At 37.9% G+C, this 15,589-nt stretch overlaps 1 non-coding gene across 1 annotated transcript; it reads left to right on the top strand.

Annotated features, from left to right (window-relative positions):
- The first annotated feature begins 392 nt into the window (after window positions 1–392).
- On the top strand, window positions 393–500 carry LOC141589340 (small nucleolar RNA R71). Its single transcript, XR_012520283.1, has one exon. It is a non-coding gene; the product is annotated as a small nucleolar RNA R71 (small nucleolar RNA).
- The last annotated feature ends 15,089 nt before the right edge of the window (window positions 501–15,589 follow it).

The following is a 15,589-nucleotide window of genomic DNA, read 5'->3' as shown; positions in this document are numbered from 1 at the left end:
TTGAAAAGCATTTACCACCTCAATAGTAGCTTAGAAATGACCCGGTGTAATGACCCGCACCTCTGCAACCGTCACAAAAAATGATTTGACTCGTAGAGGACACGACTTTGAGTAGTTGAAGAGAATCCCTAGCATATCGTTCCGCCAATTGTTGTTGGAGTAAGGCAATTTGAGCTAATAAGACGGGATTGTCGGAGGATTCTTCTTTACCTTTGAGTGGCACACTTCGGGAATTGATATATTGCGCGTTATGGACAGTCATAGATTCGATCATGGCATGAGCAATATCGGTGCCAATTGGATCAAACCGCCCATTGTTGGCGGAATCAAGAATCCTTCAGGACTCGGCACAACTTCCATTGTAGAATGTTATAGCTAGAAACCAAGCATCCAACCCATGATGTGGGCATTGCCTTTACAACTCCTTGTACCTCTCCCAAGCCTCATATAAGCTCTCAAGAGCTTGTTGACGGAATCCGGTGATTTGGCTCCTTAAGGTTTGAGTTTTCTCCGGTGTAAAAAACTTTTGATAGAAAGCAAGAGCCAATGTCTCCCAATTTGTGATTCCCATGGCGGTGCGATCAAGCTATTAATCCATAGCTTTGCCTTGTCCTTCAAAGAGAAAGGGAAAAGTATTTCCCTAATTTGGGCTTGAGTGATGCCCGTTTGCCGAATCATGGAGCAATAATCGCAAAAGTTTTGCACATGCAAGTTGGGATCTTCTAAAGGACTTCGCCCAAATTTCTTCCTCTCCACATGGCTAATGAAATTCGGCTTGATCTTGAATTCCGGCGCGGTAATTTGAGTCGTTGTAATACCAGCTGGAAGCATGGCCGCGGTGGGCTTGGAATGATCGGAAAGTTTCACCATCTTTTTAGTTGGAGATGGTGGTGGTGGTGGAGATGATGAACTAGAAACCTCCTCCTCTTCAAGAGTTTTAAGATCGGCTAGGTAAGACTTTCTAGCACTTTCAACTTGCACGGGAGAAGCGGCTTCTTTCACTTCTTTCCAAAAATATCGCCTTCTCCGAAATGTTTTCTCGGGCTCGGAATCCGGTGAAAGCAAATCTCCACTACGAGAAGACCTGGGCATAAGACAACAATCTCTATAAAATGATAACGGTCTCAAGGAACAAGTGTTTCTTAAGACAAAAGAAAACAAGATAGAAATCGACAAATCGAAACGCAATAAATGCAAAGATAATTTCCCTAGAAACAAATTAATGTAGTAATAGGGTCGAACACAAGGAGAAGGGAATTGCGCTATGAAATGCTATGGAAAGATTTATATCGAGGTCGATTACGTTTGGTTTGTTTTGTTGGTTTGTTTGTTTGATGATTAGCAAATATAAAGTGATGTAAACTATATGATTAAAGGAGTCCAGGGGAGTCGGGTCACACTACTTGCAAATGCAAATATATATTCATGCTAAACTCGGTAATAATAACATTGTCAATTGTTTAGGCTTAAAGACACCCACCTCACGATATTAGTATCAACCATAGACCGGGTCCTAGAGAAACTCTCGTTTATGACTAGGTCGTCCTACTACACATGCTTAGTTTAATCCGATTCCGTGCCTCTCGACTTATAGAACGAATTAACAAACTTATTCAATGATTATGGCCACTAAACAAAGATTAAACGTGACGATGCAAACATGTGATAGAAATAATTAGAGAATATTATATCAACCTAATTTATCATTTTACATATATTAGATTTTGCATGGCTTCCCTAGTCCCTGGACTAAGAAAATTTAGCTACCCATGACGAAATGTAAACTACAAACTATATTGTATGAAATGCTAGACAAGCTTATAGAAATGATATGAGCTAAATGTTGAATCATAAAATGTAATAACAAACTATGTGAAATAATAAAAGTACTAATGATAAAACTATATAATAGAAATGTAAACTAATAAACTAGAATTAGAATTACCGTAATGGAAATGGAACTTGAATTAGAAACTTGCAAAGAAGAACATAAGAGAACCAAAAGCTTGAATAAACAACCAAATGTTTGATAACCAAATGCTTAACAATATTGAAACTACAAATGAAAACTAAGAGAGAATTTTGCTTAAGACTAGAGAGTGAAATAGTGTATGAAATGCGTAAAGAAGATGTAAAGAAGATATCCCTAATGATGGATTAAGGCCCTTATTTATAAGAAAATAGGGGCAAAACGTAAAAGTCCAACAAGGGATCAACCCCGATCGAGGTTGCCAGCCCCAATCGGGGGCGTGGGTTTCCGGGTTTATCTTCTTAACTCCTTGATTAAATTTTTAAGGAATCCCATGCAAATCCTAAATGCCTCTTTAATCAGCCGGTTAAATTTGATAATTAGCACCTTAAGACCTTCCAAAGAGTATCCTAAGTTGAGCATCTTAAGTAGCGTTTGTGGACTTTGCATTTTGGGCTTGGCTTTATTTTGCATTTATTCATTTTAATCCATGAATTTTACCATGCAAATCCATACAACATCTCTTCGTTGGTCTATCATGCTCTTCTATTTAGCCTTGCTTCTAGTGTGTGCAAAATATGTAGAATTATGCTCCTAAAAGCTCAAATACCTACAAAATATGACAAACTATGCAAATACAACTAGAATGCAATATTAGCTCAATAACACTAAGATTAGTCAAATTAGCATGTAAAATAGAGCTAAAATATGAGGTTAAAGTGTATAAAAAATGGACTTATCAGAAAACTCAAAAAATGATTTTGAAAACGAAAACATTTTCAAAATATTTCAAAAATACCTGGAGTGTTATATACACAACGATGGGGTCGCAATGACACTAACTAGATTTGAAACCGACACCAGACCAAAAACCGACTCAAAATTCAAATCCCGACTCCAACAACGAGTCAAACCGAGTCAAACACAAAAAACAAACCTCACACAATTCTTCCATGTTAAGTATACACGGTATACTTGGTGCCAAAGTATAAATCATATCCTACAAAACCTAGGATAGAACAAACCAAAAATCCAAATGCGTGATAGTGACAAGACAACTCGAAGACCCGCGGACAAGCGCGTGCCTCTTCAAGCAGCTTTTACAGCCACGTCGCCTAAAACGCACAACACCACACAAATCCTCTATAAATACTCCTCAAATGCCACCATTTAAAGGTACGCAAGAGTCCGCCCCTTCTTTTCTCCTTTAAAATTCTAGACCTCGACTTCTCGAGTCAACAATCGACATGTATTTTCGACCTACCGATTGAAAATACGAGCCTTATATATATATTGTTTGGTACCATCATCGTGCATTAAATCACTTGACTTACCACTTTTACCAACTACGCCATCACTAAAGCAAAGCAACACTCCATACTTTACAAAAACAGTTTTAAATCGAGTTTTTTGACTCACGAGTTTTTACACTTTGTCGATTTCTTGTCAAGCAACCTAGCATGTAAGTATGAGGGTGTAATTAATCCTCTCCTTTCATGTTCTTTTTATCTGTTTTCATGACTTTAACATGATAAAAGATGCATAAAATGATACAAAATACGGATTGATTTGCGCCAAAATCGAGTTTTGACTGGAGACAGAGGCTGGTAGTCACCACTACCAACCTCGCGCCTCTTTAGGCCTCCCCAGTCAGAACTCAAATGTGTTTGAGTTCATCTTTTCCTCTATTTCATTTCTTATTTGTAATCGGTTTTTACCATTTCAAATATTTCAAATCATTTTTGTGATGAGCATTTTTATCCATGAATTATATTCAGCCTTGGTTCCTCATACCATGACGGTTTAGCTCGTGATTCAGTGATAAGATTTGGTTAATTACATTTTTAAAGGGTATTTTAAAGCCCTCTTATTCATTTGTTTACATTTGTAAAAACCATATTAGTCATACATGGATAATCATCATTGATTCTACATACCATGTCGGTTTAACCCGAGTACGATGATAAACTTTGAGTAATTACAAAGCAATGAACTTAATATAATTAGTTCATATCAAACATTTTTATACCTTTCATTTACAAAACTATTCATGTCAAGCTTGCAAATCTGAACCTGACATTGAATATTATCAAGACAATGATAATCGTTTCGAGCCACGTTCTTCGTATTTGTAATACTCCGTATTTAATAATAATAATAATAATAATAATAATAATAATAATAATAATAATAATAATAATAATAATAATAATAATAATAATAATAATAATAATAATAATAATAATAATAATAATAATAATAATAATAATAATAATAATAATATTTTATTATATGTAGCGAGTTGGGCTTGAGACGGAATAATAATAATAATAATAATAATAATAATAATAATAATAATAATAATAATAATAATAATAATAATAATAATAATAATAATAATAATAATAATAATAATAATAATAATAATAATAATAATAATAATAATAATAATAATAATAATAATAATAATAATAATAATAATAATAATAATAATAATAATAATAATAATAATAATAATAAGATACATGTATTATATACTCCCACTATATATATATATATATATATATATATATATATATATATATATATATATATATATATATATATATATATATATATATTTAGGATCCTATGAGAACGAGCACTCGGTGAGAACGGTGAGAACGCACATCAAACCCTTAGATTAAAAACACAACAACAATCCAAATTAAAAACCCCACCTTCTAATATCAAGTTCCCTCGTCTTCAAAACTTCACCTTCTTGCACAGGATGTCACCGGAGTCGGAGCTCCGGCAGCCACCACCGTCTTAAATTCGTCTGAACTCCGTACAAAACCACCGGAGCTCCGGCAACCCATCACCGGTCCTAAAACTATAACCATATTTCTCTTTCTCTTCTCATCTCCTCTCACCTCGATACCCCTCAACCACCATTATCGACATTCGCCTGAGCAATAGTTTTGCTCGTCGGCGTTGTGTTTCCTGCCTCTCTTCACCTTTCACCGGTGAATAAACCAACGCTGACACGAGCGGCAGATGGCAAATCGCGAACGACAACTAATCACCATGTAACTCCGTCAACTCATTTCTTCTGACTCTCTTGTCGTCCTCTCCTTCGGCGAACAATTGTCATTCAGTCAACATCTAACCTCCAATGGCGACTCTCACCGCCTCCTCCATCCTCTACCTTATCACCTCCCCTTCGTAGGTCCCCCATCTATTTCAATGTATCTGCTATAATATTTGATGTAGCTAGTCACTATTTTAATGTATCTTAACATAGATACACAAAATTAGTTAGTAGGTACATTAAAATTGGGTTGAAATACATCAATAGATAAACCAGATACACTAAGATGAGGAGGATATATCTAGTGCTGCTACATGGTCGGACGTTGTTGAGTGTCGATTGACGACGGTGTTGGTGCCGGTGAAAGGCTGGCGAGGAGGATGGTCGATGTGGAGATGGAGAAGAGAAGGAGAAGGAGGGGAGGAAGAGGTCGCATAGGAGGTAATAAGATGCAGCAGCAAGCCTTCGCCGGTAAAGTTGCCGGAGATTTCGAGTTGGTCAGAAAGTAAATTTAAATATATCTAGTATGTGCCGGAGATCTAATGTCAGCGACGAGTAGTGATTGCCGGATTTTGGTGGTAATAGATGAGAATTGAAGATCGAAATTCGTTTGATTTTGTGCAACTGAATTGCATTGACTGTTTGAGTTAATTAATATTAATTTACATAATTAAAATTTATTGGGTCACAGAAGTAGTGGTTTATTTTTGGCAGGCACACACTCGCACGTGAGGAATTTTTAATTAAGTTTGTGTTTTTAGCTTGTTCTCACCGTTCTTACCGAGTGTTCGTTCTCACCGGATCCCACCTCTATATATATATATATATATATATATATATATATATATATATATATATATATATATATATATAGAGAGAGAGAGAGAGAGAGAGAGAAAGGATCAAGTGAGTCCACCTTAAGACATTAAGTCCATAAGTCCCATTTAGAGCCCTTAGATTGTGAGGATGAATGGCTAAGATTACACCAAAAAGCAACTTATAACATTATAATAATATGTAGACTAATTACCTCTCTCCTTAGGCTATTAGACTTACTGTTCATTCTGCATGTATGTTCCTCATCAGTCACTTGCACGTTATTCAACTTCCCTCCACTATCTCATACAACCTCCTCATAAATTCAAAAAACCGTCCTTCCTTATTCCTGCCTTTCATCTCACATTTCTTCATTTCTTTTCTATTCCTTACTGTTCCATTTCTCTTGCTTACCAAATACAACAATTCCATTTCTTTTCTATATTTTATCGCATTCAAACCCTTGTAGTTCCTATCTTTGTTTCTTTACGTCACTTTGAAGGTAATTCATTGATCATCCTTTATTCGTTTCTTTGTTTAACTTTTTTAATTTTGCAAATTATGCTTGAGTCGTAATTGTTATATTGCGTGTTTCAATTTTATTGCGTGTTTCAATTTATGTGATTTTATTGTGTGTTTGAATTTTTAATTAAATTCATAGTGTAAATCTGAATTGATGGGTAGTGTCAATGTATTTGTTAGGGTTTTAATCGAGCCTGTTTTTGGGGATTGTAAATGTGATGTAATTGGGACTGTGAATGTGAGGACAGCCCAAGTGTAAATGTGAACCAAAAAAAGTGTAAATGTGAACAAATAGAAAGTGTAAATGTGAGGATAGGAGAAGTGTAAATGTTATCAAATAAAGTGTAAATCTGACTCAATTGGAAGTGTACATGTGAAGATATTCAAAGTGTAAATGTGAGGATAGAGTAAGTGTAAACGTGAACACTAAAACTGTAAATCTGACTAAAATGGAACTGTAGATGTGAAGATAATAGAAGTGTAAATGTGAGTTTAGGAGAAGTGTAAATGTGAACAAATAAAGGGTAAATGTGAAGATAATGGAAGTGTAAATGTGAGGATAGGAGAAGTGTAAATGTGATCAAATAAAGTGTAAATCTGTCTAAACTGTTAGTGCAAATGTGAAGATAATGGAAGTGTAAATGTGAGGGTAGGAGAATTGTAAATGTAAACAAATAAAGGGTAAATCTGACTAAATTGTAAGTGTAAATGTGAAGATACTGGAAGTGTAAATGTGAGGATAGGAGAAGTGTAAATGTGAACAAATAAAGTGTAAATCTGACTAAACTGGAAGTGTAAATGTGAAGATAATGGAAGTGTAAATGTGAGGATAGGAGAAGTGTAAATGTGATCAACTAAAGTGTAAATTTGTCTAAACTGTTAGTGCAAATGTGAAGATAATGGAAGTGTAAATGTGAGGGTAGGAGAATTGTAAATGTGAACAAATAAAGGGTAAATCTGACTAAATTGGAAGTGTAAATGTGAAGATACTGGAAGTGTAAATGTGAGGATAGGAGAAGTGTAAATGTGAACAAATAAAGTGTAAATCTGACTAAAGTGGAAGTGTAAATGTGAAGATACTGGAAGTGTAAATGTGAGTGTAGGAGAAGATATTGGAAGTGTAAATGTGAAGATACTGGAAGTGTAAATGTGAGGATAGAGTAAGTGTAAATGTGAACAAATAAAGGGTAAATCTGACTAAATTGGAAGTGTAAATGTGAAGATACTGGAAGTGTAAATGTGAGGATAGAGTAAGTGTAAATGTAAATGTGTAGACTGTTATAGGTTGACTGATATTGTGCATTTCTTATGTACTTTTTGTTCCCGATTCGGATGGTATCGATGGAGAAGTACACGGAAGTGAAGAACAACCACAAGTTACCCCTACTGTTTCCGTTAAGTGTCGCCCCAACCGGCTTCACAAGCTTATTGGTAAGCTTAACATTGCCCAACGAGCCGCTGTACAGAGGATTGGATTTGGGGGGCTGCTTCATCTTAAACTCAGAACTTTCCCGCTTTCACATGTTCCTGAATTTCTTGAGGCTTTCAGCGATGGTTCTCATGTTTTCAGGGCGTCGGAGTTGAAGGAGTTTATGGTTACTAAGTATGATGTCTGTGACTGTTTCATGTTACCTGTTGGTGAGAGAGAGATGGAAATAGTACCTCTTTGGACATATGCCTGTTCTAAAGATGAAAAATATGTGCGCATAAAACAACCGCGTGGCGCAAAAGTTCAAAGTGAAATCAAATTCTGATTCTATTCCTTTAGGAGACGTCTTCAATTATATTAAGTCGAGCAATTCAAAGATGGAGGTGATGAATTACGCCTTTGTTTGTGCTTCTTAGCATTTCATCATTCCTTGTGCCGACATTAAACAACGGCATTGAAATCAAACTTTTGAAAGTGGTTGAAGATGTGAGTGCCATACCAGAGTATGACTGGTGCTCGTATGTATTAGAATGTTTAGCTAATGCTGCAGCCGAGGCTCGCAGTGTGCGATCACATCTGCTTGGTTGTATCCCTTTCCTTATGATTACTTATTTTTAGCGGTATGATTACCGTGGCAAGAGTTCCCAGGATGGCCTTCCACTTATCCAAAGATTGGGATCGAAAACTCTATCGAAGAGGTTAAAGGATGAGCTGGACGTGGGGCCACTGGGTCGACTAACTTTGTCGAAGGTGAAGTACCCGCGATGTCAAAACAAGACCCCGATGAGAAGGACACTGTAATACGATGTTGGCTATAGCCGGCGCGCGCCCAAGGCGCCATTGGCAAGCCCTACGCCTCTTCTGATTTCAACGTCGGGTACATCACCCGATAAGAAGTTTATTCAGATTGAACTCCCTCCCGGTGTTGAAGATGACGATGAGTTGAAAGCTAGGGTTGTAGATGTAAGATTTATGTTATGAATGTTTAATTAATGGCATATTTTTTTAATATATATATATATATATATATATATATATATATATATATATATATATATATATATATATATTGAGCAAGTATATTTTGTGTATCTAGACTCTTAAATCTTTTTTTGTTACCAACTGTAGGGTGTACACGAGCTGTACTTGAAGATTCAAAGGAACGTTGTGGCCTTCTATTCCTGGTATACGGATGCAGCTGCAATGCTTAAGAATTTAACAACGGGTGCTTCTTCTTCAACTGATCTTGTTCCGTCACAAGCAACGCAAGCTTTTTTTGAAGGTGCAAAGGTGAAGGAATATGTTGAAGAAGTTGGGAATTTAGCTTCCCAAATGAAGAAGTATAATGATAACGCTCCCTCATTGTCAGATGTTGGCCAAGAAAAAAAGCATGCGGCCAAGAAAAAAACAAAGGCAAGCAAGAAAAGAAAGACCAAGGTTCCTAAGTTCGAGTTTACGCCTACTGTAGAGCCTGTATCACTTGCAGAAGATTCTGATTTGGGTGATAAAGCAGGTGATGCGGCGATGTCACAGATAATGGAGACCGCTGGTTTCTACAACACCGCTGAACTTAACTAAGCCTGTCGACGAGAGAAAGAGGAATGGGCTAGATTTAACCGACGAATTGAATCAATTAACTGATCGGCAGATTCTAGAGAAAATTTATAGCCCGGATGAAGTTGAAGAAGCTTACACAAAGCCCTCATTGAACGAGGAGCAGGAAAGTTTGGGAGAGGAAGTGCTTGACACTAGTGGTGCCCCTGAGAAAGCTGAACATGTTGTTGAGAAGTATAAGTCAGAAGCAACGAATAAGGTTGATGCGGATGTGGTAGGTCAGTCAACTGAAGATGGTTCATCTTCAGTTCAACTAAAATTTATTTCGACTGCTGATATTGAGAACGCGCTGCAAGGTTTGACAGATATTGGTCATGGTGGTGGTGAAGCGGTAGAGGGTTGCGTACAGATAGGTGAGGATGAGATTGTGCAGGGTATGGATATGGAGCTGGCTCAAGAACAGGGGCATGTTTCTGGTGAACGGGAGGCGTCTTTTTCAAAAGTAGCAAACAAGGTGGATGCGGATGTGGTAGTCCCGTCAATTGTAGATGGATCATCTTCATTTCAGTTGAAATTTATAGCGACAGCTGATATTGATAACGCGCTGAAAAAGTTATCGACAATGGTGACAGTGTGAAGTGGCACGGGGTGGTGCACCGAGAGAACAGACGAGGTCATGCGGGGAATGGATATGGAGCCGCCTCAAGATCAGGGGACCCGCCGTGGGCCTGAATCAGTGGTGGTTGGACTAGTGCCTGGCGTGGATGTGGATGTTAGCGGTGCACCGACAGTCCAGGATGAGGTTGTGCAGGGCATGGACATGGAGCCGCCCCAGGACCAGGGGCCCTGCCGTGGGCCCAAACCACTCGTGGTTGGACTAGTGCCTGGTGAGGCTGTGGATGTTAGCGGTGCACCGGGAGTGGAACAGCCCGTTGACCGACGCCAAGTTAGTGGTACGAAAGCACTGGATTGTGAGCCTGGCGTTGTTTCGACCACAGTCCGTGAAGATGCATCGCAAGAAGGGTTAGAGATTGGCAGTGGCATGGTCAACGAGCAAGGTGAGGGCCCTACTGAACAACCCGGTTGTCCTGGTTCATTTCAGAATGATGACAAGCCCATGGATGTTGCAGAGGGAGCAGATAAGGTGGTTGTTGAAGCACCCTCCTCTGAGTTTAACTTGCCGGAATTTCAGTGTACGTTTATATCTACTGCAGAGCTAGCTGAGGCATTTAAGGGGGTTCCAGGTGAGGATTTTGGAACGACTGATGTGGCAGGCCCTTCTCAACCAGCCGTTCCCACGGATGGTCGGGAAATTTATGTCCCCCGGAGTAATATGGATCACCACCCTTTCCTATTTCATTCACCTGAGCCCTTACAGTGCATGGAAGTGGTCCCTGAGAATCTGACTTGCACCATGGATTGTGGGGAACCCATGCCCGAGCAGGGCTTTGTTACTGTAGACCTGCAGCTGAATAAGAAATTATTTAGGGGTGTTTTTAAGGAAAGGAAATACGTCATGGACTACGTATTTAACAAATCAGAAGCTTGGTTGAAAGGGTGAGTCGATTAATTTCTATGTCAAACATATTAATACTTATATGTTGTCGTAACCATGTTCGCCTTATATAATTTTTTCTTTTTTTGTAGGGAAGAATTGGCAGTTTTTTCAGACTTTTTCTTCGTGTCACGGGAAGACATGTTAACCCTTGAACCTGGACAGGAAGTTATGAATTCTGTAATCGATTGTTGGTGCCTACTAATCAATAAGATGATGTATGACCAAACTGCACCAGTTGCATCCTCTCGTTGTTTCTTCGGGCTTAGTCACACCGTACTTGCCCTATCCTCACTCAATGCAATTTTTATAGTTCCAATTTAATTGTAACGTAAGTGTCTAAATTTAATAGCGCTGCCCTTCGTTTGAACAGAGCCCTGCACTGGATATTTGGAAAGCCAAGAAGAAAGGAATTGTTCTTGACAAAAAGGACGAAATCTGGGCTGGGTGGGATGCTTGGATTCAATCCTATTTGTCTCCATTTCAACTTGGATCTGATATGGTAAGTGTAAATGTGACCTATTGTGAAGTGTAAATGTCATCACACCGAAAGTGTATATGTGATTTTCACAGAAAGTGTAAATGCCTGGATGTGATTAAGAAGAAAGTGTAAATGTCATGAAATATGAAGTGTAAATGTGATACATAGTGAAGTGTAAATGTCATGATGTATAGTATAAATGTGATTATATAGAAAGTGTAAATGTGATGACATAGCGAGTGTAAAGGTGACTAAATAGAAAGTGTAAATGTCAGCACATATAAAGTGTAAAGGTGAATATATGTAAAGTGTAAATGTCATGACATATGAAGTGTAAACGTGAGACATAGTGAACTGTAAATGTCGTGAGATATTGTGAAGTGTAAATGTAATGAAATATGAAGTGTAAATGTGATACATAGTGAAGTGTAAATGCCATGATGTATAGTGGAAATGTGATTATATAGAAAGTGTAAATGTGATGACATAGGGAGTGTAAAGGTGATTAAATAGAAAGTGTAAATGTCAGCACATATAAAGTGTAAAGGTGAATATATGTAAAGTGTAAATGTCATGACATATGAAGTGTAAACGTGAGACATAGTGAACTGTAAATGTCGTGAGATATTGTGAAGTGTAAATGTAATGAAATATGAAGTGTAAATGTGATACATAGTGAAGTGTAAATGTCATGATGTATAGTGGAAATGTGATTATATAGAAAGTGTAAATGTGATGACATAGGAAGTGTAAAGGTGACTAAATAGAAAGTGTAAATGTCAGCACATATAAAGTGTAAAGGTGAATATATGTAAAGTGTAAATGTCATGACATATGAAGTGTAAACGTGAGACATAGTGAACTGTAAATGTCGTGAGATATTGTGAAGTGTAAATGTAATGAAATATGAAGTGTAAATGTGATACATAGTGAAGTGTAAATGCCATGATGTATAGTGGAAATGTGATTATATAGAAAGTGTAAATATGATGACATAGGGAGTGTAAAGGTGACTAAATAGGAAGTGTAAATGTCAGCACATATAAAGTGTAAATGTGAATATATGGAAAGTGTAAATGTCATCACATAGGAAGTGTAAATGTGAGATATAGTGAAGTGTAAAAGTTATGACACGGGGAGTGTAAAGGTGACTAAATATGAAGTGTAAATGTCATGACATATATAGTGTAAATGTGAATATATGGAAAGTGTAAATGTCATGACACAGGGACTGTAAATGTGACGAATTATTGAAAGTGTAAATCTGAATTTTTTACTGAGTGTATCTTTTATGTCTTTGTTGTCACACCCGCCAGGTCTTCATCCCGATCTTATCTAGCAATAATGATCATTACAGTTGTGCATGCATAAACTTCGTTTCTGAGCAGATAGAGTATTTGGACAACCGTCGATACGACGATGATTTTGAGAAGCTTCCATATTTTGGAATTTCCCGTATTGCGGTAATAATTATAAATAGCATACCTTAATTTGTTCTTTAGTGTTGATGTATTCTGGAATTGTAAACACTGTTTTTAAATTGACTTTTTTTTTAAAGTCCTTTTACAGTGTGATTTAATGGGTGCGTATCTGGAGTCTAAAGGGTTTGTCAGAGGTCCAAAGGTTGCTGGGTTCAAATTTGTGAATGTCGAATTTAAATGGCAAGGTACGGGTTATTCTGCGTTTGATTGCGGGGTGTACATGATGATACACATGCTGCTTTTCAATGGGAAGCTATTTGACTGCGCCTTAGGTGAGAGGGACGTTCTGAACCTCGTCCGTGCTTTGAAGTGGTGTCGATTCTTATCCTGAGTGACCATAACAAAGTGAGGGAGAGCGTTCGCTCAAGGATAACCCAATTCAGGGAAAAGTATGGTCAAGGTGTGAACCCGGTCTCCAATGTTGCACAGAAGCGGAGCCTGGACGATGAGGAAGAGATTACGTACAGTAAACGTCCCCGTGTTGCAGTCCCACCCCCTAAACGCGTAGAAGGAAGCCCTGTGGTCAATCCTGTAGCCATACAGGCGGAAAGCAGCCCCGTTGTTGTTCAAGCGTCAGCGCAGTCGTCAGGTAGCCAACCTTTGTCAGCCGTACGGAGCCGTCCCCGGGGCGGGGGGGATGGCTTGGGTTGCTCAATTGACTGTGGGGCTGCTGGTACGCACACTCTTATTGTCTCGACCTTCTTACGGAACAATCAAAGCTTGGTCAGGGGTATTCGATCACGTCGAAAGCATGCGGTGGACTATTGCTTGTTAGACGACTACAACTTTGAAAATTCGTTAGTACCTGCCAGACTCTTATAACAGGGCCAATTAGTTACGATATTTAATTTGTAACTACTTCTCAATTTCTTACTATTATACGTGTGTTTTATTGCAGTGAATCAATCTATTGGTACAGTAGGCATGCCACGCTGCGCCGGTCCGACATCATGACCATGCTTCTAGAGGTTGTAATGTTGCCTGTTGTCATTGAGTCGTGGGCTGTTTTGCTGAACCATTTGGAGTCTGCTGAACACTTACTTCCTAGGATGGCCTTCTTTGGGATACGTCATATGGTACACCCCCCCCCCCCCCGCACAAAGCCTAAAAGTTATACATTAGTTCTTACTTTTATTATGTAGTCTCACTCACTCCTCTCCGAGGAATGTATCATGCAGCTTTTGGATATACGTGAAGGGCTCACGATCTAATGACGTCACTGATCGGTTGTATCACATTTGGGATACCTTCATCCAGGACTGTGATAAAACTTTCAACCTGAATGCCGAGTTTATCTTCGTACCTGTCAACATTGGTGGGCACTTTGCATGCGTGTGTATAAATTTTGGACAACAAACTGTTGATCTCCTTGACTACCAACATCATGCCAACTGGGATCAGTCTTAAATGTGCAATGTTACTCGCCAAGTGGCATCAGCTGTTAGCGATTATTTGGACGCCGAACGGACGGGGATATGAGATTACTAGCTTTCAAAGATCGGCAAATCCGTTCGGCGCCAAACACCCCTTCCTAACATAACAGAATCAGGGATTTTCTGTATGATGTATATGCTGATGTACGAGGGTCAACCTTTTGAGCATCCAGACTTGGAGAGGAAGAGGAATCGACGGTACTTGGTAGTCGAGTTGGTGGCGACGCTTGTTCTAGCTGACATAAATGTCAACAGAGACATTTTTGAAGCAAAGTTGAATGGGTTTATCGCTGGAAAAGAAGATTTATGGGCCAAGTTACAAAAGAAGCGCAAAATTAAGGCTGTGTTGTCGAAAAAGTGAACAATTTGTGGACATATTTTTTTTTTTAAATGTATTTTGTTTGGCAATCTTGAACTTAGAAAAGAATGTTTTGTACTGTGGTTGGCAATGTTTGCAAGTGTAAGCTTTACAGTAATGAAGTGTAATGGTAAATTACACTAATGAAATGTAATGGTTGACTATTTTTTGGCATTTATAATCATAGTTTATTCAAAGTGTAAATGTGACTAAATTGCAAGTGTAATTGTTATCACACTTGTAATTTAGTGACATTTACAATTTAAGTGTAAATGTTAACACACTTAAAGTATAAATGTTAACACTGTCAGTGTCAACTTTATCATACTGAAAGTGTGAATGTAAACACACTGAAATTAAATTGAATGCAGTGTAAATGTGGTGACATGGGAAGTGTAAATGTGGTGACAGCCCAAGTGTAAATGTGAACAAAAAAAAAGTGTAAATAAGAACAAATAGGAAGTGTAAATTTGAATATAGGAGAAGTGTAAATGTGAACAAATAAAGTGTAAAACTGACTAAATTGGAAGTGTAAATGTGAAGATATTCAAAGTGTAAATGTGAGGATATAGTATGTGTAAATGTGAAGTTACTGGAAGTGTAAATGTGCTTTGACATGGGAAGTGTAAATGTTAACACCGCTATTTGAAAATAAGTGTAATCACATTACTTGAAATAATATAAGTAATCCAAAATAAGTTCAAGTAACACAATGTTTGGCTATCTAATAAAAAGAGAGATTTTGGTCTTATGACAAGTAACTCTAATGTTGGTGTTACGAAAAAGTTACACCAACTGCAGCTTCAAAAAGTTACGCCGCCATGAGACCAATTCCTTATCGCCCGCTCCAGTTATAGCACATCAAAGTTTTAAGTTACACACTCAAAATATATAGAGCAACACTTGTCACTGATCTGACGT

The sequence above is a fragment of the Silene latifolia genome, chromosome 6, assembly GCF_048544455.1.
Source record: "Silene latifolia isolate original U9 population chromosome 6, ASM4854445v1, whole genome shotgun sequence".
In the NCBI taxonomy this organism is placed as follows: Eukaryota; Viridiplantae; Streptophyta; class Magnoliopsida; order Caryophyllales; family Caryophyllaceae; genus Silene; species Silene latifolia.
The sequence above is the reverse complement of the archived record's forward strand: the minus strand, read 5'-3'. Positions and strand labels throughout refer to the sequence as shown.